General features: G+C 45.1%; 1 long non-coding RNA gene across 1 annotated transcript in view; it reads left to right on the forward strand.

Annotated features, from left to right (window-relative positions):
* LOC143983039 (uncharacterized) overlaps positions 1-26,256 on the forward strand; it is a 292,655-nt gene that overhangs the window by 11,412 nt on the left and 254,987 nt on the right. The window contains exon 2 of the long non-coding RNA XR_013274553.1: positions 21,285-21,348. This is a non-coding gene — a long non-coding RNA (uncharacterized LOC143983039). The remainder of the gene's footprint in view (positions 1-21,284; positions 21,349-26,256) is intronic.

Raw genomic sequence — 26,256 nt, forward strand, 5'->3', positions numbered from 1 at the left:
AAGCTATAAATCTCGTTACCCTACGCGTTTCGGAGCGTTGAACGTCTCCTTTCTTCGGGGGTGAAAATATAGCAAAAAGCACATTTCTATTCAAAAACATAAATAACAGAATATTAGAACATAAGAATGATTATATATATATATATATATATATATATATATATATATATATATATATATATATATTGATAAACATTCTGAAAAACTCTGAATAATTACTCACAGATCAAAAAAGTATGTTATATAGAAATCCCATGCTGTGTATCATTAAGAGCAATAGGTCAGACACTGCGAGTGGTCCTCTAATCTCAAAGGTTCCCAAAGAATTAGATGGTGTCGAGAATAACTCATAGATTTATTTGCCACGGGTGAAAAAAAACAGATCCCTAAGATCCCCAACTCTGCTGAGTGGGCTGGGAAAGACACTGGGGCAAAATAGCACTCGGCCCTGTAGAAGCAGGAGTATACAAAAATCTTTAAGGGAAAATGAATTTAAAAAGTAACTAAATATAGAACTCGTTAATATAACATCTCAAATTATTTAGAATCAATTAACCATGTGTAACGTGTAATATTGGATATATGTGTATCTAGGGCAATATTAGAGATGTATGATTTGATGTAAGATCCAAGACATGAATGTCTAAAAGTAGCTAAGTAGAAAAACATTCCAAGATGACCAAAAATCTAAATTCTCTGATTTAGATGAGAATTTAGATTTTTTTTTAAACCACTGGGGGATTCGCTAGAAGGGGTGGGGGTTCTATGGGCAGAGTTTAGCTTTAAAACAAAACTCTCAGCATTCACCCCTAGCTAGCAATTGGCACCTAATTAAATGTTATCAATCTTATGAAGTGTCATCAATCAATGTACTAGCTAAAAATTTGAATAGAAAATGACCATAGGTGACCACAGATCACAAGACACAGATGATGTTGTAACAAACTGTTGACGCTACATAAATCTTGTATAACAATAATAATAATGTTGCGTAGCGGTGAAAATTTAAACAACACATACTTTCCCTTTTCTTGATACCATCACAAGAAAATCTTTATTTGTGTTCAACAGCACTTCCGGTAATCAGAAGTACTCCTTATGACCACTCTAAAATGATATGGACTCAAGTCGCCTTCATTCGGGTCCGATCTAGTCCGCTAAAAAAAAAATGGAAGGGGATCCGTCCTCTTCTGTTTAGACAGATTGGAGGGAAGTCGGTATAAACGGACAGTGGAGTCCATTTACTTTTTTGGCCACCCCTAGAGCAGAGCCGGTGTTCTGACATATAGCATACGGCCATCTAGAAGTGTCTGCGCCGTACTGCGCAAGCGCAGCGCTTGCGTGGTACGGAGCAGAAGAAGATTTGCAAAATCTCCGAAGATGAACGGCACCTGCGCCGTGAGTCGAGGTGCTCGACCCACCATCCAAGTGGACATAGGGCTGCACATATTAGAGGGCCCCTCGCATGCTCGCTTCGCTCGCCATGCTTCGGGCACGGCCTCGCTGTGCTCGGCTCTTTTTATTCTAACTCTATGTCCACTTGGATGGTGGTGCTAGAACCTGGACTCACGGTGCAAAAGCCATTCATCTTTAGCTATTTTCGGAATGTGGTTGTCCGCGCAGTACACAGCGGACACTATCCGATGGGGGACAGTATGTGATAGGACACTGGCTCTGTCCGTGTCTGTTCTGTAGCAAGTGAGCAGACATGTCATCCACCGGCTCTGCTCCGGTCAGAAGGGGACCTGTGAGACCTGCTGATGAGAACAGAGTCCGTCCCATGTGAAAGAGGCCTAATAAATTGTTATGTAAAGCTGGCTCTAGACAGCCTACACCTTTTTTGGTAAGAAATCTGCTTATTCTGGTGGTCTCTATGTAAGCTTTTGTGCTATTTTTCTTTTACAATACATGTGGTGTGAGAAAATTGTTAAGCATTATTGTAATTGGAAAATGGAAACAAACTTTAATTGCTTGCAGAGTTTTCAAACCTCTGCAACAATGTGGGAGTCCTTCATCATTCTATAACTCCTTATTTTTAACCCATATAGCTCCCATAATTTATCACTGGGTTAGTAACATCTCCAGCAAATATGGAGCTGTGCTTTGGCATCTTAAAGTGGGATTCCACTCTTTTTTTATTTTTTTCTTACCTGTCTCACTGGTGGGCGAGTGCTACCTTCGATTGGCATCCACGTCCGGCGTTTATTTGACCCCCGGCGCGACGAATCTTTTCCTCAGGATGACTTATAAAAACCTGCTCTGGGGTTTTCCATTTTAACTGTGGGCGTCTGAAGCCCACAGGCATTTACTTCCTGGTATATGATGACGTCTGGCTCCCAGCATGCTCCGCTCCATCTTGCACATGCTCAGTGAGAGCAGTGACAAGGAAAGAAAAACTTTCATTGTCCCCCATGGATTCTTGGGAAATTTCCCAGGGACCATTGCGAGGACGATAGCCACGCCTACTCCCACGGGAGGACAACCCGGAAGTCAGCTTAAACATCAGAAATAAAAGGTAAGTAAATAATATTTTTTTTTTTCAGGGTTCGTTTAGGTAAGTATGCTATCTGTTGATTTTAATAACATGAACTTTCATTTTTAGGTACCAAACCACTTTAAGTCCATTTACCGGGAATAGTAAGTGACAGTACATATCACTGGTCTCACCCACCTTCTGTGATCATTAAGAGGATTTCACAGTGGATATTTTATTTTTATAAAAGCCAGCAGGAGGAGGAACTCTGTGCTGAAAGCTAGTACCCTGCTGAAAGCCCTGAGGGATATTTTGTAGGTTGAGGCTTGTTGGGTGATTCAGTCCTTTAGAGTCCACTAATAACTTCATTTATACTAAAGCTGGCCATACATGGCTTAAATGTTGGCCAATTTCTGTGAATGAGTGGCCCTGCCGATACCAACATGGCTCAACAAACTTAAATTTATGGAGCCAGGCAGAATAAGGACGGCAGCTCATCAGTTGACTCCTTTTGATCTTTAATAGGTGCATTTGATAGGCAGTATCTGTCAAACTCTGCAATCCAAGTTAAAATTGTTGGGCGGTCAGTAGGTGGTAAAACCACAGCACAGCCACCTGTTTTTACTAACCTCTGGCCGCCCTTGTTAAAGAGCTCTTCAGGTATTCTGACAGCCATGGGTGCTGATTGTCAGAATACATTAGCCAGCAGCAGAAGTTTTGGCCATCCATTTTGTTTAACGTGGATGAAGGAATCGATTGAGATTCCCTAGGACAGGGATGTCGAGCTCAATTTCATCGCAGCCGCATCAGCAGTATGCTTGCCGTCAAAGGCCGATTGTATCTGGGGTGCACTACATACAGTGTGCAGGGTTCAGGAGTGCACTACGTACTAAGTGCAAAGTTCAGGAGTGCATTATGTACAGATTGCAGCGTTCAGGGGTGCGCTATGTACAGAGTGCAGGTTTAGGAGGGTGCTGTGCAAAGAGTGCAGAGTTCAGGGGTGCGCTGTGTACATAGTGCAGGTTTAGGAGGGTGCTGTGCAAAGAGTGCAGAGTTCAGGGGTGCGCTGTGTACATAGTGCAGGGTTTAGGGTTTTGTGCTATGTACATTGTTCGACCCCCCAACCCCCCAAAGCTATCTTGAATCTCTCTATCCTACGTGGCCGAGCTCTAGTACCTCCCTGTGTAGGCAGATCTGACTCGCCTTGTAGGGAGATCGTTCGATCTCTCAGATTCTGGAGATCTGTCACCCGTCAAGAGTGCGTGTAAAGAACTGTTATTTCCAGGAGCCACTAAGAGCAAAACCTTCCCTTGTAAACACAGAAGGCTTCTGTGTTTACAAGTGACAGCAAGAAGGGGAGTGTGAGACCCGGAGGTGGCGGAATGGTGTTCTGCCTCGCTCTGGCTGCAAAACTGGGTGCGAGGGCCACATGACAAGGCCTGGTGGGCCGGATTCGGTCCCCAAGCCTTGTGTTTGACATATGTGCCCTAGGAGATTTAAGAAACTATAAAATAACTTGGTCTACCAGATACTGCCTAAAATGTAAATATCCATTTTGGTTTGAATGGCTCGTTAAGCACAAAAGGTCTGATTATAAAGCCTGACCGCTGAAGGAAAAAAATAATCCAAAGTAAAAGTTAAATTCAAGCGCAAAAAATGAGAACTTTTTTGTTCCATATGCAACCACAAATAAAGAATGTTAATGCAAACCAAGCCCAAAATAACTTTCAAGCCAATATTGGTTCCAGCTTGTGCGAGAACAATTGGAAATAAATGTAGTTAAGACATGGTAAAGAAATTAAGTTAGGAATGTTGTAAAATATAACTTATTTAAAGCTTCTCTAAAATTCAGAGTAGGAAACATACTGTATATTAATGTTTATGTCATGGGACTTGGTCTTGTTTCTTCAAAAGAGTTACTTTAGGCTAAGTAAGCTAAACACGCAGAGCCATTCTTTTTTGTCCCATAATCCCCTATTGTCTTTCCAAAGCCCTTCTGCCAGTCCTGTTGACATGTGATAATACTCTCACAAAAGGACAGATTGAGTGGTGGTCAGTCAACTTCCATGTTGGAGGTCTACAAATAAGGTCAATAGCCAGCAACAACGAGTAGTCCAAAGAAAACCAAAATGTTGGGTATGTTGTATTGTGTTCCCAAGTCCATGTGTGTGCGTTTTTTTTCTTGATCTAAACTCACCGGCCTCTTTATTGGATACACCTGTTCAATTTCTTGGTAAGACAAATTCCTAATCGGCCAATAACCTGCCAGCAACTTAATGAATTTAGACATTTAGACATGGTGAAGATGACTTTCTCTAGTTCGAACCGAGCATCAGAATGGGGAAAAGGGGAACTTATGTGACTCTGAACACCAATTGAGCATTATATAAACGCCACGGCCTACCTTAGTATTGCTGCTGACCATGTCCATCCCTTTATGACTACAGTGTACCCATCTTCTGATGGCTCCTTCCAGCAGGATAATGCACCGTGTCACAAAGCTCAAATCATATCAAATTGGTTTCTTGAACATGACAATGAGGTCACTGTACTCCAATGGCCTCCACACTCACCAGATCTCCATCCAATAGAGCACCTTTGGGATGTGATGGAAGGGGAGATTCGCATCATGGATGTGCAGCTGACAAATCTGCAGCAACTGCGTAATGCTATCATGTCAATATGGACCAAAATCTCTGAGGAATGTTTCCAACACCTTGTTGAATCTATGCCATGAAGAATTAAGGCAGTTCTGAAGGCAAAAGGGGGTCCAACCCGGTACTAGGAAGGTGTACCTAATAAAGTGGCCGGTGAGTGTGTATATGTGACAGATTATAATGGCTGCCTGATTTCCCTAATGCCTGGTACACACGACCATACTTTTCGACAGCAAAGGTCCGATGGAACGAATCCGTCGGACAATTCGATTGTGTGTGTGGGCTCCATCGGACCTTTGCTGTCCAAAAATCTGATGGACTTTAGAAATAGAACATGTTTCAAATTTTTCGGCCAGAACTCCGCCGGACTCAGTTCCTATCGAGAAATCCATTCGTGTGTATGCTAGTCCGACGGACAAAAACCGATGCTAGGGCAGCTATTGGCTACTAGCTATGAACTTCCTTATTCTAGTCCGGTCGTAGGTCATCACGTTCAAATCCATCGGTCTTTGGTGTGATTGTGTATAGCCAAGTCCATTCATTTTGAAAGTCTGTCGGGAAGACCGTCGGACCTAGTCCGTCGAAAAAGTCCAGTCGTGTGTACTCGGCATTAGTACATTAGTATAGTTTGTGACCTCTGGTTCTTTAGAGCTAGCTTTTATGTCGTACCTCTTTTAAAATATATACATTATTCCAAAATGACACATCACAGGGGTCAGCTAGTTCTACATGGGCTGAATACTGAATAAAACAATTATTTGCTAATCAGATATGAAAATGCTTCGTCCCAGCCATGGGGCAAAAGGACAAATTTGTTCTGGGCCTGTTTTGTGATAAATAAGGCCCTGTACTGAGAGGGCATTCCTCAGCACTGGCTGATACAGCAGTGCAAGGTGATTCTGTATAGCACCAGTCTTGGTGTTTACTAATGCCACTGCTCCAATCGATTGGCATACAGTCCGATAATCCATAACAACTACTATTTCTGCATGTACTGCACTGCACTGCTCCAAGCCACTCAAGCAATCCCTGCGCCTGAGTCAAAGTAGCCTGGCCTCAGAATTCTCTGATATATCTTTCTTGTTCTGGAGCTTGACTTCAATGTTTGGATTTACTGTTATGCCCCATACACGATCAGATATTCCGTCAGAAAAAAACTTGGATGGTTTTTCCAACAGAATTCCACTCAAGCTTGCCTTGCATACACACGGTCGCACAAAAGTTATCGGAACTTTTGACCGTGAAGAACGCAGTGACGTACAAAACTACGACGAGCCGAGAAAATTAAGTTCAATGCTTCCGAGCATGCGTCAAATTGTTTCCGAGCATGCGTGATTTTTTGCGTGTCCGAATGGCATACAGACAAACGCATTTTCAGATAGGAACTTTTTCTGACTGAAAAATAGAGAACCTGCTCTGAATCTTTTACCGGCTGGAATTCTGCCAGCAAAAGTCTGATGGAGCGTACACACGGTCGGAATTTCTGACCAAAAGCTGACATCCGACTTTTGCTGGCAGAATTTCTGATCGTGTGTATGGGGCATAAGGCTTGTATTTTTTAAAGTTCAAATCCACCAAAACTGATTTATTTTTTAGTGGGATTGGATCACCCTCTAATCTCTTATATCTCTTCTGTGGTAGTTTTTGTGTCTCTTAAGCCCCATACACACGATCGGACTTTCCGACGTTAAATGTTCGATGACAGGCTGTTGGTGGTAAATCCAACCGTGTGTACGCTCCACCGGACAGTTGTTGTTGGACTTTCCGCCAACAAATGTTGGCCAGCAGGTTTTCAAATTTTCCGTGGACAATTGTCTGTTGTTGGATTTTCCGAGCGTGTGTACACAAGTCCATTGGACAAAAGTCTAAAGAACAAACCCGCGTGCTCGGAAGCAAGGACGAGCCAGAAGCGGTCGGTCTTGTAAACTAGCGTTCGTAATGAAGAATTAACATTCATGACGTGGCAAATTTTGAAATCTGGAAAAGCAGCGCACGTTCTTCTTCTTTAATGGGATAATAATGAAGCTGCTTTGCTGATGATACTGATGGCATTATTGCAAACAATTTTTCTCTGTAATTCACCAACCAACACGGGTCCTTTCTTAGCCATTGGGTTGTTATGCCCATTACTAGGAGAATACTAGGCATTAGTTGTAATACAACACTCAGAACTCAGAGAAGGACCTAGGAACCCTGCGGGCCCATCGATCCATGCTTTTTTCTGCAGAAACGTGACTTTTTGCGCAAGATGATTGATCCTGTACTCTACTATCAACAGCCGGCTGGGTGACAGGCTGGATACTCTTATCCTTGTAGTCTCCCCAGTCCAGCCATCGAGCGTGTGCAGGCTGCAGCTACGCGATAGGCAGGCCACGACGAAACCTCAGCTCCAGAGGTGGTCGGTGAGCTTTTATGCTCCGGCGCATACATAGTATGGTGGGCCAGCAGCCACCCTATACTAATCAGTGAGTGGGCCTGTGATGGAATGTCTCCCAGCTCTTCAGGACTGGCAAGTACTGCTCTCCCTGCCTCGGCGGGGCTGAGCAGCTGGGCATTCCCTGGGAGGTCGATTCGGGGGTCCCTCACCTCCCTTTCTTCTCCCCCTGTCCTTATCTTCCCTCCCCCCTCCCTGTGGGGGATGCTGCATGTGGCTGCTGAGCGGTGTGTGTGTGTGTCTATGCAGGGGCTCTCTGGGGGGGTTCTCACCTCGGAAGGGGTTACGCAGGCTAGCTGTGTCCTGGGTCCTGTCTTCATGCCCCTGGAAGGTGTCTGTGGGGCCATGCTGGTGTACTGCGCAGCGCTGTGCTCACTGCCATTGTTTTCTCCCTGTGCCTCATGGAGCTGCTTTCGGCAGCCATTTTAGGTGTGGGCAAGGGCAGCATGCTCTCTTGGGCTTCAGCGGCCATTTTCCTGGTGATTTCCTATACAGGACACCGGTGGCCATTTTCTTGAAGCCTGAACACTTTTTTTTAATGTTCTCTAGCGGCAGCATGTGCTCCTGTGCTCTCACAGCCATTTTCCCTTTGTTTTATGTCCTTGTGCTGGACACTGGGCAGCCATTTTCTTGAAGCCTGAGCACACTTCAGAGCGGTTTTAGCGCCATTTGCAGATGCTTACACCGACACAGCACTGTTTCCTCTGCACCTGGGAGCCAACAGGGACTACAGGCACTACCTGCTGAATAGCGCAGAACTCCTCAGGGTAGTGAGTCCGGTGGGAAAGAGCCCCTCAGCCAGTGGCAGTAAGGAGGGTGGGACTGTCACTGCCCTAAGTCCCCTTCGGGTGGCAAACAGGGTAGGGTCAGCATGGCTTCAGAAACTGGTGTTTCTTCCCCTGAAATCCAGGCAATTGCAACCAGGTCACCTGGACTGCACAGTGCCCATGGACACCCTGACGGTGGTCCTCAATTAGTTTGTTGCCAAGATGGAGGCGGCAAAAAAGGGTGCAAAAAAGTGGCCCCTGCCTCCCCCCCTCCATCCTCTGGGGAGAGCTCTGACGCAGACTTGGGTCCTACTGAGGCTGGGGACCCCTGCTCTGTCTTGTCAGAGGACACTTACCAGGACCATTTGGACAGTGAGGATGAGTCCCCGTCCGGGTCTGTGCGCGACACAGCGCTTGTTGGAGCACTTATCACAGCTGTGCGTGATACCCTGAAGATTCAGGAGCCAGCAGATCCCTCTTCTGATGCAGCGGTCCCTTTTGGGTCCCGCAAGCCAGCACATTCACCTAAGGTGTTCCCATATCTGATTTATTTTGACAAGTTCATTTACAGGGAATGGGGTTGCCCGCAACGGACCTTTTCGGTCCCCAAATCCATGGCAGTGCATCACCCTTTTGAAGAAAGCCTTCTCAAGAAATGGCTGGCTCCTCCAGTCGTGGACCCCCCAGTATCCATGTTAAATAAAGTAACCACGATCCCGGTAGAGGGGACTCCTGCATTTAAGGATCCCACGGACAGGAAGGCCGGGGCAGTGGCTCGTTCCTTGTTTACAGTTGTGGGGTCAGCACTGGCATCCGCAGAATCCATGTCGCAGACACTAACTGAGTGGGCAAAACTGTTGCACCGCAAATTGGGAGAGCAACAGGCTTCTCCTGTCTGCGTGGAACTAGCAGACCAACTAGTGCAAGGCCTTAAGTACGTTTGTGACGCGGCCCTGGATACTCTTCCTCTGTTAACCAGGGCTTCAGTGTCAGCAGTGGTGCTGAGGTGCCTGATTTGGTTAAAATGCTGGTCTGCTGACCAAGCATCCAAAAAAGCCCTGATGGATCTACCCTTCCTTGGCGACCGGCTCTTTGGAGCCTCTTTGGATGACATTATTTAAAATGCCACTGGTGGTAAGAGTACTCTACTCCACAGGCCAGGAAGGCTAAGGAGCCACGCCATAGGCAAGGGCCCTCTTTTTCCGCTCACAAACAGCTTTTTCGTCTGCCTGGAGCTTTGGCTAAATGTCCCCAGCACGTCAGGACGACCACAGAAGGACAAAAACATCCCTGGAACCGCAAGCCTGCAAACAAAATTGCTACCGCATGAAGGTTTGCCCCCACCCATGTCTCGGGTGGGGAGTCGCCTTCGGGAGTTTTCAGCCCGGTGGGTTGTAATCTGATTTCCTTCGGCTACAAGTTTCTCTCTGGGCTGCCAAAGAGATTCTTCCCCTCCAGCATACCCGTATCCCCGGCTCGCCAGGAGGCCCTCTTGGGGGCAGTAAGGGACCTGCTGAGACGGGGTGGTTGTACCGGTTCCGGAATCGTAACATTTCCAGGGATTCTACTCAAATCTGTTTGTAGTTCCCAAGGAGGAAGGGGTACGTCCAATCTTGGACCTAAAAGCCCTCAATCACTTTGTGAAAGTGCAGAGGTTCAGAATGGAATCAGTTCGCTCAGTAGTCGCTGCACTCCATCAAGGGGACTCCCTGGCATCCTTAGACATCCAGGATACGCACCTGTACATACCCATATGCCTTCGGCTTCAACAATTTCTGCGCTTTGCAGTCGGGGATGCTCACTACCAGTTTGTGGCTCTCCCTTTTGGTCTTGCATCAGCCCCCCGAGTCTTTACCAAGGTATTGCCTCCAGTTTTGGCGTTGCTGCGGCAACGTGAGATCGTGATCGTGGGATACCTAGATGATCTCCTCCTGAGGGCATCTTCCGCCTCAGAATTAGAGGAGGATGTGGTGATCACCATGCAGACCCTGCAAGAATTTGGGTGGCTGTTGAACCTAAAGTCAGTGATTGTACCGACCCAGCGTCTGGAGTACTTGGGCTTGCTGCTGGACTCCAGGGAAGCGAGAGTTTTTCAAACTTCAGACAAACTGCAGACTCTCAGATCCGCGGTAAAACTGCTGAGGAACTGCAAGTGATCATCGCTCCGCTTCTGCATGCGAGTCCTGGGACTCATGGTAGCCTCCTTCGAGGCAGTACCATATGCCCAGTTCCACACCAGAGTCCTGCAGAAGGAGATTTTGTCAAAATGGGACAAATTTCAGTTGTCCCTGGATCGACAGATCCAGGTGAGCCAGTCAGTCAGAGATTCACTGATCTGATGGCTGAGGTCCCCGGGGATTCAGTCCGGGAAGTTGTTCCTACCTCTGAAGTGGACAGTAATCACAACAGACACCAGCCTATCCGGCTGGGGTGGAGTGATGGGGGTTCAGTCAGCTCAGCGCCTCTGGTCGCCGGAAGAATCCAAGTTGCCGATCAATATGCTTGAACTAAGAGCGATCAGGCTGTGCCTCTCCACATGGTCGATGAGACTACAGGGGCATCCGATCAGGATCCAGTCACACAATGCCACGGCTGTGGCATACGTCAATCACCAAGGGGGAACAAGAAGCTCAACCGCCGCACGGGAGGTCGCTCACATATTTCGTGGGCAGAGCGACACGTACCGGCCCTGTTGGCCATTTACATCCCGGGAGTGGAGGACTGGCAGGCGGACTATCTGAGTCACCAGATGCTGGACCCAGGAGAATGGGCGTTGCATCCGGAAGTATTCAGGCTACTGTGCCTGAGGTGGGGCACACTAGATGTGGATCTTCTGGCCTCCCGTCTCAATCGGAATGTGCCGAGATTCGTGTCCAGGACAAGATATCCGTGGGCAGACACGTCAGATGCGCTGGTGGCTCCATGGGATCAGTTCCAGCTGATCTACGCCTTTCCTCCACTGAAACTGTTACCACGTCTATTTCGCAGAGTGGAAGTCGAGGGTATCCCAGTAATACTGATTGGCCTTAGCGTCCTTGGTACACAGACCTAGTGCGCCTGGTGGCGGACGCCCCATGGCGACTGCTGTTACGAGAGGACCTTCTGTCTTAAGATCCGATTCTCCATCCTGCTTTACCATCGATGGCTTTAATGCCATGGCTATTGAGAGCCAGGTGTTGAGGTACCGGAGTCTGTTGGACTTGGTGATCTCAACTATGTTGAGGGCGCAGAAATCTTCTTCTCGGAAGATATTTCATCGTACCTGGAAGGCTTACATCTCCATGTGTGAGGAGAAAGGATGGCATCCGCGCTCCTTTTCTATATCCAGGATCCTGCTGTTTCTTCAGCAAAGAGTAGACCAGAAATTGGCATTAAGCACCATTAAGGGGCAAATATTAGCCTTGGCTGTCTTTTTTTTTTCAGCGACCCCTGGCGGCTACTCATTGTTGAGTACCTTTGTTCAGGGGGTGCGAAATGTAGTCCCTCCGGTGCATCCACCGTTGCCCCCGTGAGATTTGAAGCTGGTGTTATTGGCGCTTCAAAAACCGCCGTTTGAAAATATCAGGGAGATTCTCCTGTTGACTCTTTCCCAGAAAGTGGTCTTTCTAGTGGCCATCACATCGGCCAGGATGGTTTCGGAACTGGCGGCTTTGTCCTGCAAGTCAACTTATGTGGTTATCCACGAGGATAAGGTGGTGTTGCGTCCGCAACCGTCTTTTCTACCAACTGTGGTCTCGGCTTTTCATATCAATGAGGACATTGTATTACCATCTCTGTGTCCTAAGCCGAAGCACCCTAAGGAAGTGGCCCTTCACGCTCTGGATGTGGTTCAGGCTCTAAAGGTGTATTTGTCTGTCACTGCTCCCTTTCCGAAGTCAGACTCACTGTTTGTTTCGGTGGCTGGTCCCAAGAAAGGCATGGCGGTCTCGTCGGCCACCATCTCCAGGTGGATCAGACAGATTGTAGTACAAACCTACACCTTGAAGGAGCAGGTGCCCCCCTTTCCGGTCACGGCCCTCTCCACAAGGGCAATCGGAATGTCTTGGGCCTTTTCCGACACCAAGCATCTGTTGCTCAGGCGTGTAAAGCGGCGACCTGGTCGTCTGTCCACCCGTTTACCAAGTTCTACAAGGTAGACGTCAGTGCATCGGCTGATGCCTGTTTTGGCCGCAAAGTTTTGCAGGCGGCCATATAGTTGCAATGGAATATGCAATATATTTTATTTTTTCCTGTTTTTTCGATAAAAACGCAGTACAGTTAAGTTAATGTGCTGTTGCATTACATTCCGCAGTTTTGGTGCAGTTGTGGGTAGTCACTCCTGTTGAGGGTACCCTGGTTTTGTTGTGGATCTCTCCACGCACTGTTGTTTTTTTTTTGTGGGTAAAGTTTCACTAGTTCCCATTTGTCATGGTGGATGAAGTTTTTATGCTGTTTTTCCACCCCTCGTTTGGCACTGCTTGGGGATGTCCCAATGGCTAAGAGAGGAGCTGTGTCGGTCGGTGAATATAAGAGAAAATAGGATTTTTTGTACTCACCGTAAAATCCTTTTCTCTGTAATTCACCGACTGACACAGCACCCGCCCCTCCTTTTCCTCTTTACGTTATACTGCTTGTTGACATACTGATGACTGTGTGGCGGGCTGGAGGGTTGTTGCCCAAGGGACTGCCCCCCTGGACGGAACTGAAGAGTTCTGAGTAATGTATTACAACTAATGCCTAGTAGTCTCCTAGTAATGGGCCAACCCAATGAGAGGAGCTGTGTTGGTCAGTGATTTACAGAGAAAATAATTTTACGGTGAGTACAAAAAATCCTATTTTTTTTTTCTAGTGATATCAAGAATAATATTATTATGCTTTTTTTTTTTTTTTTTTATTTGGGCAAGTTACCACAACACTATTATCCTGTAGTTTCTAAGATCAAAGATACAACTATGTTGGTGTCCCTTGTCAATTTTACATTGGGAGTAGGCAGTTACATTTAAAAAAATACAAACTGTCATTTGAAGTCAAACACATAGCCAAGTATTTTTCTCCACATTTTATTTTTATTGTGCATTAAAAAAAGAAAACAAATAAATTAGACATGCTATCTGCCAACAGAACTTAACCAAAAAGTGCATTTTATGCATCCAAAAATATAGAAAATATACCTAATCAAATCATCATTCAACCAAAAAAATAATGTCAAAGCCAAAACGCCAACACCAATAATAAATAACACGTTATCGACTCTGATTCCGCAACATGGCTGGTTGACGAACTGCAAAGCACGAACTGAAAAGCGATAAATGAAAAATGTGAAAAGAAAAGCGCAAATCAACACTCGCCAAACTTCTACTAACACAAATATAGCAGAAGGAGCCCAAAGGGTGGCGCTAAAGAGTTGAAAAACCAAGTAGTATGTCTAGTACGGCACTACGTTCGTAATTGTTGTGGCCATGTGTATGCAAGACAAGTTTGGGTCACGCCCTTAGGACAAAATTCCACGTTTTTTTTTGCTCAACAATCCGATTGTGGGTACGAGGCTTTAGGCTCCATTCACACCTGAGCGTATTGTTTTCAGGCAGAAAGTCACGTGATTTTTGCCAAGATTTTGTAGAGGTCAAAAGGTCACCAATGTATTTGTTGCATCATGGAACGTGTTCCAATGCTATACAGTTCAATGTTTAGATTGTCTCCTATTTCTCAATAAAAATATATTAAACAAATAAGTCACCAATGTAAAAGAATGAAAGACGCCTGTAATCTGCCAAAAAAGAAGCTCCTGTACTTTTTTGTACGTTTTGCTTTAGGTGACAGAATGCTCAGATGTGAAAGGGGGCTATTGAAATTAATGGGATTTGTCTTGTTAGAGCGTTTTTAGAGCTGGGGCTTAGAGCAGAAAAACACCTAGGTGTGAACAGAGCCTTACGGTTGGATTCCGCATATTTTTTATAATGATAGAAAAACATGGATCGGTTTGACATGACAAAGCATTTGACTTTGTCATGTCTAAAGCCTTGTACACACGGTCGGAGAATCCGTCGGAATGCGTCTTATCGGACCGTGTCGTCAGATAATCCGACTGTGTGTGGTATGCATCCGACTGATTCCGTCCGAATCTCCGTCGGACCCAATTTTCCAACATGTTGGAAATATTTCCAGACCAACTGGTTTGATCGGACATACTCCGATCATGTGTAGCGAATTTTGATCGGACCAAGTGCCACGCATGCTCAGATCAAATTCCTACATCAAAGCTATTGGCTACTAGCCTGAATGTAGTCCCATCGTAACGAAATTACGTCATCACGTTCTGAAAGATCGGACTTTTCGACAACTTAGTCCGACCGTGTGTATGCAATAGTTTCAGACACAATCCATCGGACAAAATCCGACGGATTTGGTTGGCAGAATCTCCGACCGTGTGTACAGGGGCTAAGGCAGTGGGTCTTAAGTTGGATTTTTGGTGGAGTTCTTGAAAGATCTGGTCTCTAAAGGTGAATATGGTTGTGAGTCGGTTTCAATAGACCTACTCTTATACTATATGACCGCTGGACGGCCTCAATCTTTTAGTTGTCTAGGTCCCCTGGCTATACATTGTATGATATTGTCTAACAGTAGAACTGGATTAAAGGAAGTACAGCCAAAGCTTGTTTGGCTGTACTCCTGTGACCCATTCTCAGCAGACAGCAGGCTGAAGTCGGCTGGCGGCACAGAGAAAGTCCAGGCTCAGGAAAGAACGGGACCATATGGTCGGGATCTGCCCACATGCCTTCACCGGCACCCGGCTCAGCCTCTCAGTGAGCCACTGAGAGGCTGAGCCGGACGCTCCCACCCCCTCCGCAGCCCAGTGCTCTAGTGTGCAGCCCAGTGCTCCAGTGTGTGCAGGGAGGGGCAGAGCAGAGAGCCATTGACTGACAGTCAGCAGCTCTCTGCTCACGGAGCTGTGAGAACTGAGTGATTGGTGTTGTTTAATCACTCGGTCTTAGAGCCGGCGGGGGGGGGGGGCGATGCTGCATCCACCTATGTAAGTATGACTCTGAAAAAAATGTTTTCCCCATACCTCTCTTTTAAAGTAAAGCTATAGCATTGTAATGTAATTAACTGTAACTGCATTTAGCTAGGAAGAAGCATAAGGTTCTATAGCACACTTATGGCTTACCTTGCAACAGATGAAGTTTCATGGAAAATCAAAGCTTCTTGGCGTAGGTACACAACCTCCTGCCACCGATTAGGAATACTTTGTCCAGAATGAACCAGGCATTAGCATAGTCACAGGTAGGGGGACTTTGAAATGGATTTGCAAGTACTGACTTTCAGAAAGTTATTGAATGTGAGCTTTTGGGAATCCTAGTAGAAGTTTGCGAAGCCAGGCTTACACCAGTATGCTGGAATTGCAAGCTAATGAGTCTATTTTGTTTGGCTACTCTATAAATGGTAGTGGTAATTTTCTATCACTGACCCAAGATTCTCTTCCTACTCCTCTAAAAGAAGCCATAGTGGTTTACCTTTGGGGATCCATCTGTAAGTATACACATAATATTTTGTTTTGGAATACCAGCAGCTATTCCACTGAATGAGACAAAAGAGAGAGAGAACATCCGCCCTAGTGTAATACTGTTTTTTGTTCTGCACCTAAAATAAAAATATTAAAAGCCAGCAGCTACTAATATTGCAGCTGCTGACTTTTAATAAAATCACACTTACCTGTCCCAGGGTCCAGCGATGTCGGCGGCAGATGACGAGCGATCGCTCGTCTCGCTGCTGCCCCCGCCGCCATCCTCTGTCAGGGAATTGGGAAGTGAAGCATTACAGCTTCACTGCCCGGTTCCCTACTGCGCATGCGCGAGTCGCGCTGCGCGTCTCTTATGGTCCCCCGCTGTGTCTCTGGGAACTGTGTGTTTCCCAGAACACAACGGGGGGACGGGGCGTCTGCGGGGGTCTGCGGCGGTCTGGCCGGAAGTGGGTGCAGATACCTGGATTATCCAGGTAACTGCACCCCCCTCCCCCCTGAAAGGTGCTGATTGTGGCACCGGAGGGGGGGAGGGATCAGATTAGCGGAATTTCCCCTTTAGGGTGAAGAACCGCTTTAAGAGCAGTAAATAAAATATTCAGTCAATACACTCACATTTTACAGAAAGTAAAATAGGCATGTCAGTATTTTCAGCCAACTCTCCTGGGTTACCACTGTAGGATCTGGATGGAAAAATCTGGATCTCTGAGGAGCTTGCTGACAGCTTGAGATCTCAGCTGCAGAGAAACTGCTGTGGCTCAGCTCTGGCGTGTCCGATCTACTGTGTTCGCCCTGTCCAGCCAACACCGCACACCATGAGGATAAACTGCAAGGAGGAATACACGTCAAGGTTGCAATGATGACGTGTTTCGGGGGCATGCCCTCCTTTATCAAGTTACGCCCACTCCCACTGCATTATATATGAATTTATATAATGCAGTGGGTATCTTGAGTGGACATCCCCTCTTTTCTCCTCTGTGTTGCAGTTTATTCTCATGGTAAATGGCGCCACCTGGACTGGGTGCATGCGCAGTGGATTGGGCACGGCAGTCTGTCTGCAGCTCAGATCTCAAGCTGTCAGCAAGATCCTCGGAAATCTAGATTTTTCCTTCCAGATCCTACAGTGGTGACCCAGGAGTGTTGGCTATAAATACTGCCTATTTTACTTTCTGCAAAATGTGAAGATTTAATTCACTGCTCTTTATAAACAGTATTACACTAGAGCAGATGTGCGCTCTCTCTTTTCTTTTGTCTAATTCAGAGGCAGGCAACCTCAGCCCTCCAGCTGTGGTGAAACTACAAATCCCATCATGCCTCTGTCTCTTGGAGTCATGACTGTGATTGTCAGGGTCTTGCAATGTCTCATGGGACTTGTCGTTTCAAAACAGCTGGAGGGCCGAGGTTGCCTCCCCCGGAACTAGAGTGTGTGTGTGTGTATACATCTGTGTGATAGGAACATGAAATTGTAAGCTACTCCAGGGCAGGGATAGATGGGAATGACTTGTTGCTTAAAGATGAACTGCAGTCTGCACACATAATTTGTAATAAAAACCATCTTTACCATTCTGAAGCTTCCCTCCAACCACTTTGCATATTATTTTATGTAGCACTGACCCCCAAAGTAGTAGCTGATTCAGTTGGGCTTACCGTTACCTTCTTGACCTTGTGTGCGTCTAGGGGTTTCCCGAGGTAGATGGCCCAAGAACTGCAGAGACTGACGCCAGATCCACTTACAGGGATATTTATTTGCAAAAATAGTTAATAAACACAGTCTCTCAACTTAGGGTTAGAGAGTTTAGGTAGGAAAGTCCAGGTACTCTTAGTGCTAAGTCAAATAGGAAAAAGTCTCTCACATCAGGAAATCTAGAGAATAGCCATTCACAACTGGATCCTCACCCTTATCGGATAGTCCTTCTCTCACCAGGCCTAGCAGCCAAGAGGGTGCTTAAATCAAACCAAGTCTCTGCCACAGACTTGTTGTAGAACAATTGGTTAAAATTGAAAGGTGTAGACAACTCAGAGAACCCTCATATGGTACCAGTGTCTTGCAGCTGGTCCGGCGATACCACACGAGACTAAATTCACTTGGGGTCTTTCAACTTGTCCAGGCTCTTGCTGAGAAGCCAACCTTTGCGTGGCCTTCTCCCGAAGAGTCCTCCACTGGATACCTTCACAGTTGCTGGGCCTCTCCACAAACTGAGACGGCACCGGACCACCTCTGAATCCTTCTTTCAGTTTCTCTGAATCATTCTTTCAGTTTCTAGCCAGCCCCAAGACTTGTAGTTGGGTGGATCCGCACCCCAGGCCATGAGAGTCCTGGGGGCTGGTTAGGAGGACCAGGACCAAAAACCAGAAAGCACTCCTGGACCAGAACCCCGAAGCACGTGACGTCAGCACCTTAAGTACCCTCTCCCAGAATGCACAGCAAGAGTGACACTCCCACTGGACTGGTTCAGAGAGAGCGTAAACCCTTAATGCACCCAACTAGACTGCGTTCTTGACCCTGTAAACAATGCCTGATCTTTGGTATTATAGGGAGAAATAGTGTCAGTGTGGCTAATAATGCCCCAGCATTGGTGTCAGTGGCAGGAATTATGCCCCATTGTTGGTGTCAGTGGCAGGAAGAATTCCTCAAAGGCCTGATAAAGGCAAGTTTGGAGACCACTGGCCTAGGCTAATGACTAAACAAGAAGTGGGCTGTAAAAGGTATTTACTGGCAGAAAAAAAAACATGTTTTACTATCCAAAGTTAAAACAACAAGGACAGAGGATTTGACAGAGGAAGTTCCACTTTAAAGCATGTCTAAACACACAAAAAAAATTTAATATATTGCAACTTACCTATTTTTAGATGAAAAGCCAGCATTAGTTTAGTTTTTTCCTCCTTTGTTTTTACCTGGTGTCCTTGCCTATAACACACTTCCTGTCCTAGGGTGACAACACTCCCTTTACTGCATCTTTGGAGAAACAGTGTTGTCAGCAAGAGTGGACTGTAAATATACAGTATCTGTTTTTGTTTATATCTAATGCATAGAGATGGGGAGGTTAATAGATAATAATGGGGAGATCCAGGTCATTCCAGTGCTAGAGGCCAAAAAAGGGATACTTTAAAGAGATTGCCTTTTACTTTCTGTTGGCTCTTTGAGACAGGAAGTGGGGGCAAGTCTCTCCAACAGGACACACACAGTAAAAAGAAAGCATGAATGAGTTTTGACAAATATCTACTAAAAATAACAAGCTTTTGGTATTAAATATATATACTGCGACAAGGTGGCCCTCCTCGGCAAAATCACAAAATCAATCAGCGAGTTCGCCGGCACCACAAGATCGCTCCCAAGAGAGGCGGAATGGTGGTGTTTCTATGTAAGCAGGAACACAGATCTCTGTCTTCCCCAGTCAAAGCACCCCCCCCCCCCCCCCACACACAGTTAGAAAGCACTCCCAGGAAACAGATTTAACCCTTTGACTGCCCCTGATGTTAACCCCTTCCCTGCCAGTGTCATTAGTACAGTGGCAGTGCATTTTTTGATCACTGGCCCCAAAAAGTGTCACTTAGTGTCAGATTTGTCTGCCGCAGTGTCGCAGTCCTGATAAAAATCGCTGATCGCCTCCATTACTAGTAAAAAAAAAAACAATAAACAAACATAAATCTATACCATAGTTTATAGAAACTATAACTTTTGCACAAACTAATCAATATACACTGATTGGGATTTTTTTTCCACAAACATATGTAGCAGAATACACATTGCCCTAAATTAATGAAGAAATTGGATTTTTAATTTTTTTTTTTTTTTTATTGGATGTGTGTTTGTTTTAATTTCTGTCCTTTTTTTGTTTATAGTGCAAAAAATAAAAACTGCAGAGGTGATCAAATACCACCAAAAGAAAGCTCTATTTGTGGGGAAAAGGACATCAATTTTATTTGCGTACAGTGTCGCATGTGCGCACAATTTTTAGTTGCAAAAAATGGCCTGGTCATGAAGGTTGTAAATCTTCCGGGGCTAAAAAGAGTACACCAGCCATTCTTAACCAGGGTTCCTGTTGAGGTTGCTGGGGGTTCCTTGTGCTGTAGCTGATTGACCTCCCACCTGTCCTCCCAGTGCCTGCAGTGGGAGGACAGGTGCCACTTGACAGAGCCAGCAGCATGGCACTAGTGAACTTTTTTTCTGTTTGTAAAGGTGGCAGTCTGACCACCACTGTTAGCTGAGCATTCTTCACCCTGACCACCAATTTACAGAACATTCTTTCTATTAGCCATTGATCTGTGGGGCATTCTTCCCACCAACCACCAATGGTAGGAGCATTGTTCCCATTGAACACCAATGTAACTGGAGCATTCTTCCCACTGACCATCCAATTTAAAGAGCATTCTTCCCATTGGTCAGCGATGTAATGAGCACTCTTCCCACTTGACAATAGCTGAGAAAGTGCAAAATTTGTGATCTATGAGCAAACACCTAAATGGTCCAATGTTATTAGAAGCTTGGATGGAGAGCGAATACTCCCAAATATATAAGCGAGGGAAAGAGAAAGCGAATGGAAAATAAGTGCTTTACAAATGCCACATCCAATATTCAAGACAAAAAGAGAAAATTCCCTTAAGTGGACTTTTTAGGCAACTAAAAATGTTATATACAAATATACAAAAGTAATATAATAACAATAAATGTTATTAATAATTTAAGATAGTTAAAATTAAAAATGAAATACTGATTTAACTGAACACAGTCAGTTCGTATAACCATAGAAAAGAATTTATAAGAAACCTCCTTACACCCAACGCGTTTCGGGATAACGTTTAGTCCTTCTTCAGGGATGCAAAGGAAAGATGAATTCATCTTTAAGTGGAACATTCACCCACATGAAAAATGTGGCACAGGCAAACGTGCCGGTGGGGCTCCTATCTCAAGGCAAAGGGGTGTCAGAAGAGTCTAAAAAATAGACTCAATGTTTGCTATCCTCAAAGGGGATAAAAAAAGTTACAAAAAGTAATGGTATTAACTGCTCAAAACATGTGTGATAAATTATCACACATGTTTTGAACAGTTAATACTATTACTTTTTGTAACTTTTTTTTTTTTTTTTTTAATCTGGAGTCACCTTCTGGTATATATTTGTTTTTCACTTCCAGGGATTTCCATTATCTGGCTCCAGTATATTCTTCTGGCCGGCTTGCTGCCGTTGGAATGCAGGGAGATTACTACCCCTTTGAGGATAGCAACATTGAGTCTATTTTTTTGACTCTTTTGACGCCTCTTGAGATAGCAGCCCCACCGTCACTTCTACCATGTGTTGTTTGCCTACATTTTTTAATGCTAATTAATGAAACATTGAAAACTATTTTGCCATTCAACATTATGTAAGTGGATCACTCTAATCGTCTAACATCTAGTTATGTATTTCATGTGGGTGAATGTTCCACTTAAAGGTACTAATTGTATATTTTATGCTTTTAGATGAATTCCTCCTTCCTTTGCACCCCTGAAGAAGGACTAAACGCTATCCTGAAACGCGTTGGTGGTAAGGAGGTTTCATATAAATTCTTTTCTATGGTCTTACGAACTGACTGTGTTCAGTTAAATCAGTATTTCATTTTTAATTTTAACCATGTTCAATTATTAATAAAATGTATTGTTGTATTACTTTTGTATATTCATATATAACAAATATATAAGCAAATATATAATATTTAAGCAAAGTAAGTAGTCTTTAACAAATTGCAGCCTCAGTGTGGGACTTGAAGTAGGTTCCCAATGACCACCAATTTAAAGAACATTCTTCCCATTGACTGCCAATGTAAGGGCATTCATTCCACTGACCCCCAATGTAAGGGGCATCCCTACCACTGACCCCAAATTTAAGGGGCATCCCTCCTGCTGATCACCAAAGTACACTATTAGATTCACTGCAGATTTTGTCTTCAGATTTACCAAAACCATGTAGTACCAGGGCCTGCCTAATTGCATTATTTCCACTGACCACCAATGTAAGAGGCATTCTTCCCACTGACCACTAATGTAAGAGGGCATTCTTCTCCCAATGAAAGAGATGTTTTGAGAAAAGCTGCAGTACATGTTAATGTGAACACTTGGGATTTTTGAGTACATTATAAAAACCTTGCAAAAAATGATCACTAGTCAGATCATGCTTCCATATCCAACCTGTGTCCTTTACGGAGGGATTATGCCTTCCCCCATAGCCGTTCCCTCACAGTATCCGTGGCGTGTTCGGTTACTAATCTCTAGGACTGAAGTACCTCCATCAGTTTGTGATTTCAGCCTGATGATCCCATGGTGTTAATTTCTAAACAAGCAGTGAAGTCAGATCAGGGCTAATATCACAGAGAGATCTTTGTCAGGCTGCACGTTCACGTTGCAAAAGCTGCTGTAGCCTAAGGCGGAGCACACTGTCATTGCAAACACAACCTGGATCTGTTAAATTGCCCCTAATTCTGCGATGGAGATAATGATGAGAATAAAGACTACTTAAAGGATGATGCAGGACCTGCCTAAACTTGACAGACAGGAATGGAAAATTAACAGAACAACCTGTGTACTGTTTTTTTTTCAAAGTATATTGTTTCCCATACCTAGTGTAGAGGTCTGCTAAGTGGCCAGTGTCAGGACAGGATTAGACAGCGTTGGATATCAATCTGTTCGATCTATTGCCAGCATCATAAAGGTTATGGTGTGGAACGACCTATGATTGGCCAGAGTGACCATGACAGGACAGGAAGCTCCTGATCTTTGTAGTTTAACAGAATTTATTGATTTATTACACGTGACAACTCTAAAACAGCTTGGAAAGCTTTTTCCTTATCTTAGGTGATTAATGATGTTGGAGTAACAGAGATAATTACAAACACTAGCACTTTTTAAATTGTATATTTGGTGGATTCTATCACTGGAAGGAATTTAAAGGTGAACCCCCTCTGTTTAAAAAAAGAAATAGCTGAACTCTCTTAAAGGATAACTAAAAGGTTTGTGTTTTTAAAAAAACAAAAAAGTCATACTTCCCTCCTCTGTGAAGTTGGTTTTGCACAGAGTGACCCCAACCCTCCTTTTCTCAGGTCCCTCAGTGGCGCCCCTGGCTCCTCCTCGGGTGCCCTGCTGGAGAGCCGCTCTCCCTCAGGGCATTATCAGCACAGCCCCCCCCAGGATGCCCACACTGGACCTACCAGGGACGCCACCAGACCACCAGGGATGCCCAGCAAAAAGTAATCCTCCCTAGACCACCAGGGATGCCAGTCAGTGCCACAATGGATGCCAATCAGTGCCCATAATGGATGCCAATCAGTGCCCACAATGGGCATCACTGATTGGCATGCATTATTGTTTGGCACTGATTGGCATCCATTAGTACAGTATAACATAATACAATGCCGCCTATGAGTGCCCACCTGTGCCGCCTATCAGTGCCCACCTGTGCCGCCTATCAGTGCCCACCTGTGCCGCCTATCAGTGCCCACCTGTGCCGCCTATCAGTGCCCATCCGTGCCACCTATCAGTGCCCACCCATGCCCATCTGTGCCGCCTATCCATGCCCATCTGTGCCGCCCATCCATGCCAATCCGTGCCAGCTATCAGTGCTAATTTGTGCCACCTATCAGTGCCCATCAGTGCCGCCCATCAGTGCCACCCATCAGTGCCGCCTATCAGTGCCCATCAGTGCCACCTATCAGTGCCACGTATCAGTGTCCATCAATGCCACCTCATCAGTGCCACTTCATTGGTGCCACATCATTGGTGCCCATCAGTGCCGCCTTATCAGTGCCCATCAGTGTAGCCCCATCAGTACCCATCAGTGAAGGAGAAAACGTACTTATTTACAAAGTTTTGAAACTGAAACAAAAAAAAACATATATTTTTAAAAAAAAATCTGTATTTTTTTATTTGTAGCGCAAAAAATAAAAACTGTAGAGGTGATCAAATACCACCAAAAGAAAGCTCTATTTATGGGAAAAAAATGATAAAAATTTTATTTGGGTACAGTGTAGCATGACTGCGCAATTGTCATTCAAAGTGTGACAGCGCTGAAAGCTCAAAATTGGTCTGGGCAGGAAGGTGTTTAAGTGCCCGGTATTGAAGTGGTTAATCTATCCAATCAGGACCCGAGACACCGGCTGTAGCTGGTGTGCTCGTCCCCGTCGCTGGAAATACTGGGTTCAGGTATGTAAAAGGGGGGGGGGGGGCTCTGGGGGGCAGCTGCATTACAGAAGGTTTTTCCCCTTAATGCATAGAATGCATTAAGGTGAAAAACCTCAAGGGTTTACAACCCCTTTAAGCTGACCATACACTAGTAGATTTTCAAACATCCTTATAAATACTCATACGATTCTCAGTACATTTAATGACATGACGAATGTCATCCAAAAATACCTAAAAATGTCAATTGGTTGTAACATTCCATTGTGGAAAAAATATAGTTCCCTAAACAAAAAATTCACACTGTTAGAAACGTGTTCGTTTGAGAATAAAAAAAAAATCCATCCTGATCTCTCAAAATTTCTCATCACAAGCAAAAAAGATTTGACCAAAATCCTACTAGTGTATGACCAGCTTTACATTGGTGGTCAGTGAAAGGCTCTGGGACACTAGTGGTAACTGGAACCTTTTCCAAGTGAATTCCAGGCAACCCTGTTTTTTTTTTTTTTTTTTTTTCCAAGATAAATAAGTAAAATAAAGTAAATCGTAAATAGTTTTGCCTGGAGTTCAGCTTTAAGGAGACTAGGAACATACAAGGGGATGTGGCATTTATAACTAATTACAATATATGTACACTATTAGGACATTGAGAGACCTTCCAGAAATATTGACCAATTCTCAAATTCCAGAAAAGTCCAAAATAATATACAGAAGAGCACCAATTCTGAGGGATCCCCCAAATAGGAAGTACATAACTTTTATGGAGAGGAAAGGATCATATGACAGTGGTAGATGTAAAGATGGGAGAAGTAATGAGAAAAGAAAGAGATATTCACATTTTAATTTTATTTGTGGTATGACATGCTGGACTGCACCTGGAGGACCTTTTTAGTAACGAGTATCTTGAGACGGCTTGTACAGTGACTGGAACACATAGTCCACTTCTGCTGTTTGGAATGATCCATGGTACATATATGGACGTTATTTAGCCTATACTCTAGTATTCCACTTCATCAGGCTGAATGTCTTCACTTTCCAATAAATACATTCCTGTGGGACATCCTTTATTGCGTCCTTTAGTGACGTCATAACGTCACTTCCGGTTTACTCGGTTGCCAACGGCCCTGATTTAAAAAAATCCAAGTTATTCAAAAATGCATATGACGTCCAGCAAGATAACATGTGGGCACATTGATTATCAGCACAGCCCCCATGAGAGGTGCAGATCAGCTGCCAGTCAGTGCCCATCATAATGCCAGGCAGTACCCATAAATTGCCAGTCAGTGCCCAATACACTGCCAGTCAGTGCCCACTACACTGCCAGTCAGTGCCCATCAGTAATACATATCAGTACCTCATCATCAGTGCTGCCCATCAGTGCCATCTATTAGTGTCCATCAGTGCCACCTTATCAGTGCCAACTCAGTGCCGCCTCATCAGTGCCTGTCAGTGAAGGAGAAAACAAAACTTTATAACAGAAACAAAGAAAAACTTTTATTTCCAAAAATTTTTAGTTTGTTTAGCAAAAAATAAAAACCCCAGTGGTGATTCAATACCACCAAAAGAAAGCTCTATTTGTGGGAAGAAAATTATAAAATCTAGTTTGGGTACAGTTTTGCATGACCACGCAGTTGTCATTCAAAGTGCGACAGCGCTGAAAGCTAAAAATTGTCATGGGCAGGAAGGGGGTAAAAGTGCCCAGTATTGAAGTGGTGTAAGAGGAGGGCCTCCTTAAAAAATATATTAAAGCGGGAGTCCGCCGGGACTCCGCGTTTTTTTTTTTTTAAAAGCCAGCAGCTACAAATACTGCAGCTGCTGACTTTTAAAATAGTGACACTTACCTGTCCAGCGCGCCCGCGATGTCGGCACCCGAAGCCGATCTCTAGATCGTCTCTCGGGTCCTGCCCCCGCCATCTTGGGTATGGGAATCAGGAAATGGAGCCTTTCGGCTTCATTTCCCGGTTCCCTACTGCGCATGCGCGAGTTGCGCGAGTTGCGCTGCGCAATAAGGACGGTCCCCGCTGCCTCTGGGATCTGTGTGTTTCCCAGCAGGCAGCGGGGCACTTGCGGAAAGGGGCGGGCACTTGCGGAAAGGGGCGTAATCTACGCCCCTTTCCGCAGAGAGCTATCCCGGAGGTGGGTGCAGATACCTGTACTGTACAGGTATCTGCACCCCCCCTCCCCCCTGAAAGGTGCCAATTGTGGCGCCGGAGGGGGGGAGGGTTCCGATGAGTGGAAGGTCCACTTTAGGGTGGACCTCCGCTTTAAGTCAGCAGCTGCAAAT

Source organism: Lithobates pipiens, unplaced genomic scaffold, assembly GCF_037356315.1.
Source record: "Lithobates pipiens isolate NorthernLeopardFrog02 unplaced genomic scaffold, aLitPip1_a1.2 Scaffold_1, whole genome shotgun sequence".
In the NCBI taxonomy this organism is placed as follows: Eukaryota; Metazoa; Chordata; class Amphibia; order Anura; family Ranidae; genus Lithobates; species Lithobates pipiens.